This window comes from Pleurodeles waltl, chromosome 2_1 (assembly GCF_031143425.1).
Source record: "Pleurodeles waltl isolate 20211129_DDA chromosome 2_1, aPleWal1.hap1.20221129, whole genome shotgun sequence".
Taxonomy (NCBI): Eukaryota; Metazoa; Chordata; class Amphibia; order Caudata; family Salamandridae; genus Pleurodeles; species Pleurodeles waltl.
In genome coordinates, this window is record NC_090438.1 from 525,392,368 (window position 1) to 525,407,646 (window position 15,279).

Below are 15,279 nucleotides of genomic sequence, written 5' to 3' on the forward strand. Positions count from 1 at the left end.
CGTATCATAGGTATTAATCTTGTTTTCTCTTTCAAAATTATTAACATGTTACATGCACTGTAGAAGTTAATAATATGGTCAGAAACAAATCAGCAAAAAGTAACTATCTCATTTCCTGGACATGTAGAAGAGAGAGGCAAATCTACTTGTGTTGAAATATGAATAGACAACATCTGTTTCTGATTTTCATCTCTACAGATTCTATTCTTAATCATTTGTATTTTATATTTTTATAGAGCTACAAAGAAAGATATGGCTACATATACATCAATAGCTACATACAAGTTCATATGTATCAGTATATAAAGTGAATATTATATTTTCTGAGATAACACTTCTTAAATATCAATGGCATATTAAATTCTAAAAGTCTGGAAGCCCTCACTGAAATTTGAACTTGGATCACTAGATTCGGGACCCAGAGTGATGCCCATTACTCCATGGAACCCTTATCAAGTTGACTGCTTTTTCCATTGTGAAAGAAGAGAATGCCTCAGTGGGTAGCTTTATTGTTGATGCAAAACCTATGTACCAATTGGATAGGAGTAGTAAAAGGAGTTATAATGCTATTTGTTTTTTTGGAAAGGCATCCTTCCATAAGTGTTTTAAATATGAAAGGATTTACCAGATTCTGAAAGTTATAAAATGCTGTTCGTCTTTGACTGTATAAGAATAAAACCTTAAACATTTCCAAATTGCTGCAACAGAACCTCTGACTCTGGTATAGGTGGTTCCATGGTGTAATGGTTAACCCTTTGGAATTTGAATTCAATGATCTGACTTCAAAGTTTGCTGGGCCGTTTTGTTGCTCTTGAACTACTCCACATTTGTCAGCTTTGCTGATTTATAGCACACAGCAAATGCCAGTAGGCTGAAATAGTCATTAAATTATTGTTTTCTCAATGTCTATGAGCTGTTTGCAAGTTGTAGAAACTGAAATTGTTCAATACATGTAAACCAAAGTTCTTCTCAAAATATTTAGACATTTTTAAATCACATCCTGTTTTTCTCAAACACATTTCAGAGAGCTAATTCACAACTCCACCATTTCTAACCTTCCTGTTATTGATCAGGGGAATACAGAACATTTTAATGGAGAAGCAGTCCTCAAAACAATACTAGAGGAATCAAAATTGCGGTATTATTGAGATACAAGACTTGTCATTCTGATCCTTAGTCTTGAAATTGTGGAGCAAAAAGGTCCTCAGACGGATTTCCAACAGTCAATCTGTAATCATAAAACATATTCTTTTGATTAGATGTATTACAGATAGAGACTAATCTGATTTTATTTTTCACCACTTTAAACAACTCATGCTTGCTGTATAAATCAGCTATATTGTTACAGAAAAAATGAGCAAAAATCAACTATCTCAATTTCTGAATATATAGAAAAAAGAGGAAAAAATGCTCATGATTCAAATTTGGAGAGGCATCAACTCTTTGTTTTTTCACCTCTACTAGTTATGTTTAGTCATGATTTATATGTTTACATTTTCATATAGTCATAAAGACTCACACTGCTACATATGCATAAATACTTTATATAGGGTAATATTCAAAGTAAGTTCTTAAATATGACATTTTTCAAACTAAAAATTCCAACAAGTAAAGGGAAACGATGATCTTAGAGCTCACGAAGGTCCCACTGATACTTGAACACGGACCACTGGATTAAGTGTTCAGAGTGCTTACCATTACATTATGCAAGGCTTCTGTATTAGTCTGAGTTTTCCATTGTGAGAGAAGAGAATTCCTCAGTTTGCCGCTTACATGTTATTGCAAAATGATATCCCATGTGATAAGTAATATCCAACAAATTCTAATGTTATTTAACTGTTTTGCGCAACATCCTTTCCAAGCAGTTTTAAATATGCAAATGTTTACCAGAATATGAAAGTAATAAAATGCAGTTCATCTTTGTTTGTGTAATATTAAAAACGACCATATTTCCAAATTGCTGCAGCAATCTGGGTGCTTTTCGCGTGGGTGGTTCCATGGTGTAATGGTTAGCACTTTGGACTTTGAATCCAACGATCCGAGTTCAAATCTCGGTGGGGCCATTTTATAAACATATTGTGTTTTTTTTTCAAACTCATTTCAGAAGGATTAATCCAGACGTAACATTTTTAAATCTTCCATTTATTGATAATGTAAATGGGGGAATATGTATTAACAAGCATTCATCAAACCATAAGTAGAGGAATCAAAAGTGGGGTATTATTGCGATTGAAGATATACGGTTTTGATGTTAACCTTGAAACTGAAAAAGAAAACAATCTTCTCACTGATTTTCAATGGTAATTCGACAATCACAAAATACATTCATTTGATTAGACGTATCATAGGTATTAATCTTGTTTTCTCTTTCAAAATTATTAACATGTTACATGCACTGTAGAAGTTAATAATATGGTCAGAAACAAATCAGCAAAAAGTAACTATCTCATTTCCTGGACATGTAGAAGAGAGAGGCAAATCTACTTGTGTTGAAATATGAATAGACAACATCTGTTTCTGATTTTCATCTCTACAGATTCTATTCTTAATCATTTGTATTTTATATTTTTATAGAGCTACAAAGAAAGATATGGCTACATATACATCAATAGCTACATACAAGTTCATATGTATAAGTATATAAAGTGAATATTATATTTTCTGAGATAACACTTCTTAAATATCAATGGCATATTAAATTCTAAAAGTCTGGAAGCCCTCACTGAAATTTGAACTTGGATCACTAGATTCGGGACCCAGAGTGATGCCCATTACTCCATGGAACCCTTATCAAGTTGACTGCTTTTTCCATTGTGAAAGAAGAGAATGCCTCAGTGGGTAGCTTTATTGTTGATGCAAAACCTATGTACCAATTGGATAGGAGTAGTAAAAGGAGTTATAATGCTATTTGTTTTTTTGGAAAGGCATCCTTCCATAAGTGTTTTAAATATGAAAGGATTTACCAGATTCTGAAAGTTATAAAATGCTGTTCGTCTTTGACTGTATAAGAATAAAACCTTAAACATTTCCAAATTGCTGCAACAGAACCTCTGACTCTGGTATAGGTGGTTCCATGGTGTAATGGTTAACCCTTTGGAATTTGAATTCAATGATCTGACTTCAAAGTTTGCTGGGCCGTTTTGTTGCTCTTGAACTACTCCACATTTGTCAGCTTTGCTGATTTATAGCACACAGCAAATGCCAGTAGGCTGAAATAGTCATTAAATTATTGTTTTCTCAATGTCTATGAGCTGTTTGCAAGTTGTAGAAACTGAAATTGTTCAATACATGTAAACCAAAGTTCTTCTCAAAATATTTAGACATTTTTAAATCACATCCTGTTTTTCTCAAACACATTTCAGAGAGCTAATTCACAACTCCACCATTTCTAACCTTCCTGTTATTGATCAGGGGAATACAGAACATTTTAATGGAGAAGCAGTCCTCAAAACAATACTAGAGGAATCAAAATTGCGGTATTATTGAGATACAAGACTTGTCATTCTGATCCTTAGTCTTGAAATTGTGGAGCAAAAAGGTCCTCAGACGGATTTCCAACAGTCAATCTGTAATCATAAAACATATTCTTTTGATTAGATGTATTACAGATAGAGACTAATCTGATTTTATTTTTCACCACTTTAAACAACTCATGCTTGCTGTATAAATCAGCTATATTGTTACAGAAAAAATGAGCAAAAATCAACTATCTCAATTTCTGAATATATAGAAAAAAGAGGAAAAAATGCTCATGATTCAAATTTGGAGAGGCATCAACTCTTTGTTTTTTCACCTCTACTAGTTATGTTTAGTCATGATTTATATGTTTACATTTTCATATAGTCATAAAGACTCACACTGCTACATATGCATAAATACTTTATATAGGGTAATATTCAAAGTAAGTTCTTAAATATGACATTTTTCAAACTAAAAATTCCAACAAGTAAAGGGAAACGATGATCTTAGAGCTCACGAAGGTCCCACTGATACTTGAACACGGACCACTGGATTAAGTGTTCAGAGTGCTTACCATTACATTATGCAAGGCTTCTGTATTAGTCTGAGTTTTCCATTGTGAGAGAAGAGAATTCCTCAGTTTGCCGCTTACATGTTATTGCAAAATGATATCCCATGTGATAAGTAATATCCAACAAATTCTAATGTTATTTAACTGTTTTGCGCAACATCCTTTCCAAGCAGTTTTAAATATGCAAATGTTTACCAGAATATGAAAGTAATAAAATGCAGTTCATCTTTGTTTGTGTAATATTAAAAACGACCATATTTCCAAATTGCTGCAGCAATCTGGGTGCTTTTCGCGTGGGTGGTTCCATGGTGTAATGGTTAGCACTTTGGACTTTGAATCCAACGATCCGAGTTCAAATCTCGGTGGGGCCATTTTATAAACATATTGTGTTTTTTTTTCAAACTCATTTCAGAAGGATTAATCCAGACGTAACATTTTTAAATCTTCCATTTATTGATAATGTAAATGGGGGAATATGTATTAACAAGCATTCATCAAACCATAAGTAGAGGAATCAAAAGTGGGGTATTATTGCGATTGAAGATATACGGTTTTGATGTTAACCTTGAAACTGAAAAAGAAAACAATCTTCTCACTGATTTTCAATGGTAATTCGACAATCACAAAATACATTCATTTGATTAGACGTATCATAGGTATTAATCTTGTTTTCTCTTTCAAAATTATTAACATGTTACATGCACTGTAGAAGTTAATAATATGGTCAGAAACAAATCAGCAAAAAGTAACTATCTCATTTCCTGGACATGTAGAAGAGAGAGGCAAATCTACTTGTGTTGAAATATGAATAGACAACATCTGTTTCTGATTTTCATCTCTACAGATTCTATTCTTAATCATTTGTATTTTATATTTTTATAGAGCTACAAAGAAAGATATGGCTACATATACATCAATAGCTACATACAAGTTCATATGTATCAGTATATAAAGTGAATATTATATTTTCTGAGATAACACTTCTTAAATATCAATGGCATATTAAATTCTAAAAGTCTGGAAGCCCTCACTGAAATTTGAACTTGGATCACTAGATTCGGGACCCAGAGTGATGCCCATTACTCCATGGAACCCTTATCAAGTTGACTGCTTTTTCCATTGTGAAAGAAGAGAATGCCTCAGTGGGTAGCTTTATTGTTGATGCAAAACCTATGTACCAATTGGATAGGAGTAGTAAAAGGAGTTATAATGCTATTTGTTTTTTTGGAAAGGCATCCTTCCATAAGTGTTTTAAATATGAAAGGATTTACCAGATTCTGAAAGTTATAAAATGCTGTTCGTCTTTGACTGTATAAGAATAAAACCTTAAACATTTCCAAATTGCTGCAACAGAACCTCTGACTCTGGTATAGGTGGTTCCATGGTGTAATGGTTAACCCTTTGGAATTTGAATTCAATGATCTGACTTCAAAGTTTGCTGGGCCGTTTTGTTGCTCTTGAACTACTCCACATTTGTCAGCTTTGCTGATTTATAGCACACAGCAAATGCCAGTAGGCTGAAATAGTCATTAAATTATTGTTTTCTCAATGTCTATGAGCTGTTTGCAAGTTGTAGAAAACTGAAATTGTTCAATACATGTAAACCAAAGTTCTTCTCAAAATATTTAGACATTTTTAAATCACATCCTGTTTTTCTCAAACACATTTCAGAGAGCTAATTCACAACTCCACCATTTCTAACCTTCCTGTTATTGATCAGGGGAATACAGAACATTTTAATGGAGAAGCAGTCCTCAAAACAATACTAGAGGAATCAAAATTGCGGTATTATTGAGATACAAGACTTGTCATTCTGATCCTTAGTCTTGAAATTGTGGAGCAAAAAGGTCCCAGACGGATTTCCAACAGTCAATCTGTAATCATAAAACATATTCTTTTGATTAGATGTATTACAGATAGAGACTAATCTGATTTTATTTTTCACCACTTTAAACAACTCATGCTTGCTGTATAAATCAGCTATATTGTTACAGAAAAAATGAGCAAAAATCAACTATCTCAATTTCTGAATATATAGAAAAAAGAGGAAAAAATGCTCATGATTCAAATTTGGAGAGGCATCAACTCTTTGTTTTTTCACCTCTACTAGTTATGTTTAGTCATGATTTATATGTTTACATTTTCATATAGTCATAAAGACTCACACTGCTACATATGCATAAATACTTTATATAGGGTAATATTCAAAGTAAGTTCTTAAATATGACATTTTTCAAACTAAAAATTCCAACAAGTAAAGGGAAACGATGATCTTAGAGCTCACGAAGGTCCCACTGATACTTGAACACGGACCACTGGATTAAGTGTTCAGAGTGCTTACCATTACATTATGCAAGGCTTCTGTATTAGTCTGAGTTTTCCATTGTGAGAGAAGAGAATTCCTCAGTTTGCCGCTTACATGTTATTGCAAAATGATATCCCATGTGATAAGTAATATCCAACAAATTCTAATGTTATTTAACTGTTTTGCGCAACATCCTTTCCAAGCAGTTTTAAATATGCAAATGTTTACCAGAATATGAAAGTAATAAAATGCAGTTCATCTTTGTTTGTGTAATATTAAAAACGACCATATTTCCAAATTGCTGCAGCAATCTGGGTGCTTTTCGCGTGGGTGGTTCCATGGTGTAATGGTTAGCACTTTGGACTTTGAATCCAACGATCCGAGTTCAAATCTCGGTGGGGCCATTTTATAAACATATTGTGTTTTTTTTTCAAACTCATTTCAGAAGGATTAATCCAGACGTAACATTTTTAAATCTTCCATTTATTGATAATGTAAATGGGGGAATATGTATTAACAAGCATTCATCAAACCATAAGTAGAGGAATCAAAAGTGGGGTATTATTGCGATTGAAGATATACGGTTTTGATGTTAACCTTGAAACTGAAAAAGAAAACAATCTTCTCACTGATTTTCAATGGTAATTCGACAATCACAAAATACATTCATTTGATTAGACGTATCATAGGTATTAATCTTGTTTTCTCTTTCAAAATTATTAACATGTTACATGCACTGTAGAAGTTAATAATATGGTCAGAAACAAATCAGCAAAAAGTAACTATCTCATTTCCTGGACATGTAGAAGAGAGAGGCAAATCTACTTGTGTTGAAATATGAATAGACAACATCTGTTTCTGATTTTCATCTCTACAGATTCTATTCTTAATCATTTGTATTTTATATTTTTATAGAGCTACAAAGAAAGATATGGCTACATATACATCAATAGCTACATACAAGTTCATATGTATCAGTATATAAAGTGAATATTATATTTTCTGAGATAACACTTCTTAAATATCAATGGCATATTAAATTCTAAAAGTCTGGAAGCCCTCACTGAAATTTGAACTTGGATCACTAGATTCGGGACCCAGAGTGATGCCCATTACTCCATGGAACCCTTATCAAGTTGACTGCTTTTTCCATTGTGAAAGAAGAGAATGCCTCAGTGGGTAGCTTTATTGTTGATGCAAAACCTATGTACCAATTGGATAGGAGTAGTAAAAGGAGTTATAATGCTATTTGTTTTTTTGGAAAGGCATCCTTCCATAAGTGTTTTAAATATGAAAGGATTTACCAGATTCTGAAAGTTATAAAATGCTGTTCGTCTTTGACTGTATAAGAATAAAACCTTAAACATTTCCAAATTGCTGCAACAGAACCTCTGACTCTGGTATAGGTGGTTCCATGGTGTAATGGTTAACCCTTTGGAATTTGAATTCAATGATCTGACTTCAAAGTTTGCTGGGCCGTTTTGTTGCTCTTGAACTACTCCACATTTGTCAGCTTTGCTGATTTATAGCACACAGCAAATGCCAGTAGGCTGAAATAGTCATTAAATTATTGTTTTCTCAATGTCTATGAGCTGTTTGCAAGTTGTAGAAACTGAAATTGTTCAATACATGTAAACCAAAGTTCTTCTCAAAATATTTAGACATTTTTAAATCACATCCTGTTTTTCTCAAACACATTTCAGAGAGCTAATTCACAACTCCACCATTTCTAACCTTCCTGTTATTGATCAGGGGAATACAGAACATTTTAATGGAGAAGCAGTCCTCAAAACAATACTAGAGGAATCAAAATTGCGGTATTATTGAGATACAAGACTTGTCATTCTGATCCTTAGTCTTGAAATTGTGGAGCAAAAAGGTCCTCAGACGGATTTCCAACAGTCAATCTGTAATCATAAAACATATTCTTTTGATTAGATGTATTACAGATAGAGACTAATCTGATTTTATTTTTCACCACTTTAAACAACTCATGCTTGCTGTATAAATCAGCTATATTGTTACAGAAAAAATGAGCAAAAATCAACTATCTCAATTTCTGAATATATAGAAAAAAGAGGAAAAAATGCTCATGATTCAAATTTGGAGAGGCATCAACTCTTTGTTTTTTCACCTCTACTAGTTATGTTTAGTCATGATTTATATGTTTACATTTTCATATAGTCATAAAGACTCACACTGCTACATATGCATAAATACTTTATATAGGGTAATATTCAAAGTAAGTTCTTAAATATGACATTTTTCAAACTAAAAATTCCAACAAGTAAAGGGAAACGATGATCTTAGAGCTCACGAAGGTCCCACTGATACTTGAACACGGACCACTGGATTAAGTGTTCAGAGTGCTTACCATTACATTATGCAAGGCTTCTGTATTAGTCTGAGTTTTCCATTGTGAGAGAAGAGAATTCCTCAGTTTGCCGCTTACATGTTATTGCAAAATGATATCCCATGTGATAAGTAATATCCAACAAATTCTAATGTTATTTAACTGTTTTGCGCAACATCCTTTCCAAGCAGTTTTAAATATGCAAATGTTTACCAGAATATGAAAGTAATAAAATGCAGTTCATCTTTGTTTGTGTAATATTAAAAACGACCATATTTCCAAATTGCTGCAGCAATCTGGGTGCTTTTCGCGTGGGTGGTTCCATGGTGTAATGGTTAGCACTTTGGACTTTGAATCCAACGATCCGAGTTCAAATCTCGGTGGGGCCATTTTATAAACATATTGTGTTTTTTTTTCAAACTCATTTCAGAAGGATTAATCCAGACGTAACATTTTTAAATCTTCCATTTATTGATAATGTAAATGGGGGAATATGTATTAACAAGCATTCATCAAACCATAAGTAGAGGAATCAAAAGTGGGGTATTATTGCGATTGAAGATATACGGTTTTGATGTTAACCTTGAAACTGAAAAAGAAAACAATCTTCTCACTGATTTTCAATGGTAATTCGACAATCACAAAATACATTCATTTGATTAGACGTATCATAGGTATTAATCTTGTTTTCTCTTTCAAAATTATTAACATGTTACATGCACTGTAGAAGTTAATAATATGGTCAGAAACAAATCAGCAAAAAGTAACTATCTCATTTCCTGGACATGTAGAAGAGAGAGGCAAATCTACTTGTGTTGAAATATGAATAGACAACATCTGTTTCTGATTTTCATCTCTACAGATTCTATTCTTAATCATTTGTATTTTATATTTTTATAGAGCTACAAAGAAAGATATGGCTACATATACATCAATAGCTACATACAAGTTCATATGTATCAGTATATAAAGTGAATATTATATTTTCTGAGATAACACTTCTTAAATATCAATGGCATATTAAATTCTAAAAGTCTGGAAGCCCTCACTGAAATTTGAACTTGGATCACTAGATTCGGGACCCAGAGTGATGCCCATTACTCCATGGAACCCTTATCAAGTTGACTGCTTTTTCCATTGTGAAAGAAGAGAATGCCTCAGTGGGTAGCTTTATTGTTGATGCAAAACCTATGTACCAATTGGATAGGAGTAGTAAAAGGAGTTATAATGCTATTTGTTTTTTTGGAAAGGCATCCTTCCATAAGTGTTTTAAATATGAAAGGATTTACCAGATTCTGAAAGTTATAAAATGCTGTTCGTCTTTGACTGTATAAGAATAAAACCTTAAACATTTCCAAATTGCTGCAACAGAACCTCTGACTCTGGTATAGGTGGTTCCATGGTGTAATGGTTAACCCTTTGGAATTTGAATTCAATGATCTGACTTCAAAGTTTGCTGGGCCGTTTTGTTGCTCTTGAACTACTCCACATTTGTCAGCTTTGCTGATTTATAGCACACAGCAAATGCCAGTAGGCTGAAATAGTCATTAAATTATTGTTTTCTCAATGTCTATGAGCTGTTTGCAAGTTGTAGAAACTGAAATTGTTCAATACATGTAAACCAAAGTTCTTCTCAAAATATTTAGACATTTTTAAATCACATCCTGTTTTTCTCAAACACATTTCAGAGAGCTAATTCACAACTCCACCATTTCTAACCTTCCTGTTATTGATCAGGGGAATACAGAACATTTTAATGGAGAAGCAGTCCTCAAAACAATACTAGAGGAATCAAAATTGCGGTATTATTGAGATACAAGACTTGTCATTCTGATCCTTAGTCTTGAAATTGTGGAGCAAAAAGGTCCTCAGACGGATTTCCAACAGTCAATCTGTAATCATAAAACATATTCTTTTGATTAGATGTATTACAGATAGAGACTAATCTGATTTTATTTTTCACCACTTTAAACAACTCATGCTTGCTGTATAAATCAGCTATATTGTTACAGAAAAAATGAGCAAAAATCAACTATCTCAATTTCTGAATATATAGAAAAAAGAGGAAAAAATGCTCATGATTCAAATTTGGAGAGGCATCAACTCTTTGTTTTTTCACCTCTACTAGTTATGTTTAGTCATGATTTATATGTTTACATTTTCATATAGTCATAAAGACTCACACTGCTACATATGCATAAATACTTTATATAGGGTAATATTCAAAGTAAGTTCTTAAATATGACATTTTTCAAACTAAAAATTCCAACAAGTAAAGGGAAACGATGATCTTAGAGCTCACGAAGGTCCCACTGATACTTGAACACGGACCACTGGATTAAGTGTTCAGAGTGCTTACCATTACATTATGCAAGGCTTCTGTATTAGTCTGAGTTTTCCATTGTGAGAGAAGAGAATTCCTCAGTTTGCCGCTTACATGTTATTGCAAAATGATATCCCATGTGATAAGTAATATCCAACAAATTCTAATGTTATTTAACTGTTTTGCGCAACATCCTTTCCAAGCAGTTTTAAATATGCAAATGTTTACCAGAATATGAAAGTAATAAAATGCAGTTCATCTTTGTTTGTGTAATATTAAAAACGACCATATTTCCAAATTGCTGCAGCAATCTGGGTGCTTTTCGCGTGGGTGGTTCCATGGTGTAATGGTTAGCACTTTGGACTTTGAATCCAACGATCCGAGTTCAAATCTCGGTGGGGCCATTTTATAAACATATTGTGTTTTTTTTTCAAACTCATTTCAGAAGGATTAATCCAGACGTAACATTTTTAAATCTTCCATTTATTGATAATGTAAATGGGGGAATATGTATTAACAAGCATTCATCAAACCATAAGTAGAGGAATCAAAAGTGGGGTATTATTGCGATTGAAGATATACGGTTTTGATGTTAACCTTGAAACTGAAAAAGAAAACAATCTTCTCACTGATTTTCAATGGTAATTCGACAATCACAAAATACATTCATTTGATTAGACGTATCATAGGTATTAATCTTGTTTTCTCTTTCAAAATTATTAACATGTTACATGCACTGTAGAAGTTAATAATATGGTCAGAAACAAATCAGCAAAAAGTAACTATCTCATTTCCTGGACATGTAGAAGAGAGAGGCAAATCTACTTGTGTTGAAATATGAATAGACAACATCTGTTTCTGATTTTCATCTCTACAGATTCTATTCTTAATCATTTGTATTTTATATTTTTATAGAGCTACAAAGAAAGATATGGCTACATATACATCAATAGCTACATACAAGTTCATATGTATAAGTATATAAAGTGAATATTATATTTTCTGAGATAACACTTCTTAAATATCAATGGCATATTAAATTCTAAAAGTCTGGAAGCCCTCACTGAAATTTGAACTTGGATCACTAGATTCGGGACCCAGAGTGATGCCCATTACTCCATGGAACCCTTATCAAGTTGACTGCTTTTTCCATTGTGAAAGAAGAGAATGCCTCAGTGGGTAGCTTTATTGTTGATGCAAAACCTATGTACCAATTGGATAGGAGTAGTAAAAGGAGTTATAATGCTATTTGTTTTTTTGGAAAGGCATCCTTCCATAAGTGTTTTAAATATGAAAGGATTTACCAGATTCTGAAAGTTATAAAATGCTGTTCGTCTTTGACTGTATAAGAATAAAACCTTAAACATTTCCAAATTGCTGCAACAGAACCTCTGACTCTGGTATAGGTGGTTCCATGGTGTAATGGTTAACCCTTTGGAATTTGAATTCAATGATCTGACTTCAAAGTTTGCTGGGCCGTTTTGTTGCTCTTGAACTACTCCACATTTGTCAGCTTTGCTGATTTATAGCACACAGCAAATGCCAGTAGGCTGAAATAGTCATTAAATTATTGTTTTCTCAATGTCTATGAGCTGTTTGCAAGTTGTAGAAACTGAAATTGTTCAATACATGTAAACCAAAGTTCTTCTCAAAATATTTAGACATTTTTAAATCACATCCTGTTTTTCTCAAACACATTTCAGAGAGCTAATTCACAACTCCACCATTTCTAACCTTCCTGTTATTGATCAGGGGAATACAGAACATTTTAATGGAGAAGCAGTCCTCAAAACAATACTAGAGGAATCAAAATTGCGGTATTATTGAGATACAAGACTTGTCATTCTGATCCTTAGTCTTGAAATTGTGGAGCAAAAAGGTCCTCAGACGGATTTCCAACAGTCAATCTGTAATCATAAAACATATTCTTTTGATTAGATGTATTACAGATAGAGACTAATCTGATTTTATTTTTCACCACTTTAAACAACTCATGCTTGCTGTATAAATCAGCTATATTGTTACAGAAAAAATGAGCAAAAATCAACTATCTCAATTTCTGAATATATAGAAAAAAGAGGAAAAAATGCTCATGATTCAAATTTGGAGAGGCATCAACTCTTTGTTTTTTCACCTCTACTAGTTATGTTTAGTCATGATTTATATGTTTACATTTTCATATAGTCATAAAGACTCACACTGCTACATATGCATAAATACTTTATATAGGGTAATATTCAAAGTAAGTTCTTAAATATGACATTTTTCAAACTAAAAATTCCAACAAGTAAAGGGAAACGATGATCTTAGAGCTCACGAAGGTCCCACTGATACTTGAACACGGACCACTGGATTAAGTGTTCAGAGTGCTTACCATTACATTATGCAAGGCTTCTGTATTAGTCTGAGTTTTCCATTGTGAGAGAAGAGAATTCCTCAGTTTGCCGCTTACATGTTATTGCAAAATGATATCCCATGTGATAAGTAATATCCAACAAATTCTAATGTTATTTAACTGTTTTGCGCAACATCCTTTCCAAGCAGTTTTAAATATGCAAATGTTTACCAGAATATGAAAGTAATAAAATGCAGTTCATCTTTGTTTGTGTAATATTAAAAACGACCATATTTCCAAATTGCTGCAGCAATCTGGGTGCTTTTCGCGTGGGTGGTTCCATGGTGTAATGGTTAGCACTTTGGACTTTGAATCCAACGATCCGAGTTCAAATCTCGGTGGGGCCATTTTATAAACATATTGTGTTTTTTTTTCAAACTCATTTCAGAAGGATTAATCCAGACGTAACATTTTTAAATCTTCCATTTATTGATAATGTAAATGGGGGAATATGTATTAACAAGCATTCATCAAACCATAAGTAGAGGAATCAAAAGTGGGGTATTATTGCGATTGAAGATATACGGTTTTGATGTTAACCTTGAAACTGAAAAAGAAAACAATCTTCTCACTGATTTTCAATGGTAATTCGACAATCACAAAATACATTCATTTGATTAGACGTATCATAGGTATTAATCTTGTTTTCTCTTTCAAAATTATTAACATGTTACATGCACTGTAGAAGTTAATAATATGGTCAGAAACAAATCAGCAAAAAGTAACTATCTCATTTCCTGGACATGTAGAAGAGAGAGGCAAATCTACTTGTGTTGAAATATGAATAGACAACATCTGTTTCTGATTTTCATCTCTACAGATTCTATTCTTAATCATTTGTATTTTATATTTTTATAGAGCTACAAAGAAAGATATGGCTACATATACATCAATAGCTACATACAAGTTCATATGTATAAGTATATAAAGTGAATATTATATTTTCTGAGATAACACTTCTTAAATATCAATGGCATATTAAATTCTAAAAGTCTGGAAGCCCTCACTGAAATTTGAACTTGGATCACTAGATTCGGGACCCAGAGTGATGCCCATTACTCCATGGAACCCTTATCAAGTTGACTGCTTTTTCCATTGTGAAAGAAGAGAATGCCTCAGTGGGTAGCTTTATTGTTGATGCAAAACCTATGTACCAATTGGATAGGAGTAGTAAAAGGAGTTATAATGCTATTTGTTTTTTTGGAAAGGCATCCTTCCATAAGTGTTTTAAATATGAAAGGATTTACCAGATTCTGAAAGTTATAAAATGCTGTTCGTCTTTGACTGTATAAGAATAAAACCTTAAACATTTCCAAATTGCTGCAACAGAACCTCTGACTCTGGTATAGGTGGTTCCATGGTGTAATGGTTAACCCTTTGGAATTTGAATTCAATGATCTGACTTCAAAGTTTGCTGGGCCGTTTTGTTGCTCTTGAACTACTCCACATTTGTCAGCTTTGCTGATTTATAGCACACAGCAAATGCCAGTAGGCTGAAATAGTCATTAAATTATTGTTTTCTCAATGTCTATGAGCTGTTTGCAAGTTGTAGAAACTGAAATTGTTCAATACATGTAAACCAAAGTTCTTCTCAAAATATTTAGACATTTTTAAATCACATCCTGTTTTTCTCAAACACATTTCAGAGAGCTAATTCACAACTCCACCATTTCTAACCTTCCTGTTATTGATCAGGGGAATACAGAACATTTTAATGGAGAAGCAGTCCTCAAAACAATACTAGAGGAATCAAAATTGCGGTATTATTGAGATACAAGACTTGTCATTCTGATCCTTAGTCTTGAAATTGTGGAGCAAAAAGGTCCTCAGACGGATTTCCAACAGTCAATCTGTAATCATAAAACATATTCTT

General features: G+C 32.9%; 6 non-coding genes across 6 annotated transcripts; all 6 read left to right on the plus strand.

Moving 5' to 3' along the window:
* The first annotated feature begins 1,991 nt into the window (after positions 1-1,991).
* On the plus strand, positions 1,992-2,063 carry TRNAQ-UUG (transfer RNA glutamine (anticodon UUG)). Its single transcript has one exon. It is a non-coding gene; the product is annotated as a tRNA-Gln (tRNA).
* Positions 2,064-4,329: 2,266 nt separating this feature from the next.
* On the plus strand, positions 4,330-4,401 carry TRNAQ-UUG (transfer RNA glutamine (anticodon UUG)). The gene has a single exon. It is a non-coding gene; the product is annotated as a tRNA-Gln (tRNA).
* A 2,266-nt stretch (positions 4,402-6,667) lies between these two features.
* TRNAQ-UUG (transfer RNA glutamine (anticodon UUG)) lies at positions 6,668-6,739 on the plus strand. Its single transcript has one exon. It is a non-coding gene; the product is annotated as a tRNA-Gln (tRNA).
* A 2,266-nt stretch (positions 6,740-9,005) lies between these two features.
* Positions 9,006-9,077, plus strand: TRNAQ-UUG (transfer RNA glutamine (anticodon UUG)). Its single transcript has one exon. It is a non-coding gene; the product is annotated as a tRNA-Gln (tRNA).
* Positions 9,078-11,343: 2,266 nt separating this feature from the next.
* Positions 11,344-11,415, plus strand: TRNAQ-UUG (transfer RNA glutamine (anticodon UUG)). Its single transcript has one exon. It is a non-coding gene; the product is annotated as a tRNA-Gln (tRNA).
* A 2,266-nt stretch (positions 11,416-13,681) lies between these two features.
* On the plus strand, positions 13,682-13,753 carry TRNAQ-UUG (transfer RNA glutamine (anticodon UUG)). The gene has a single exon. It is a non-coding gene; the product is annotated as a tRNA-Gln (tRNA).
* Positions 13,754-15,279: the final 1,526 nt, after the last annotated feature.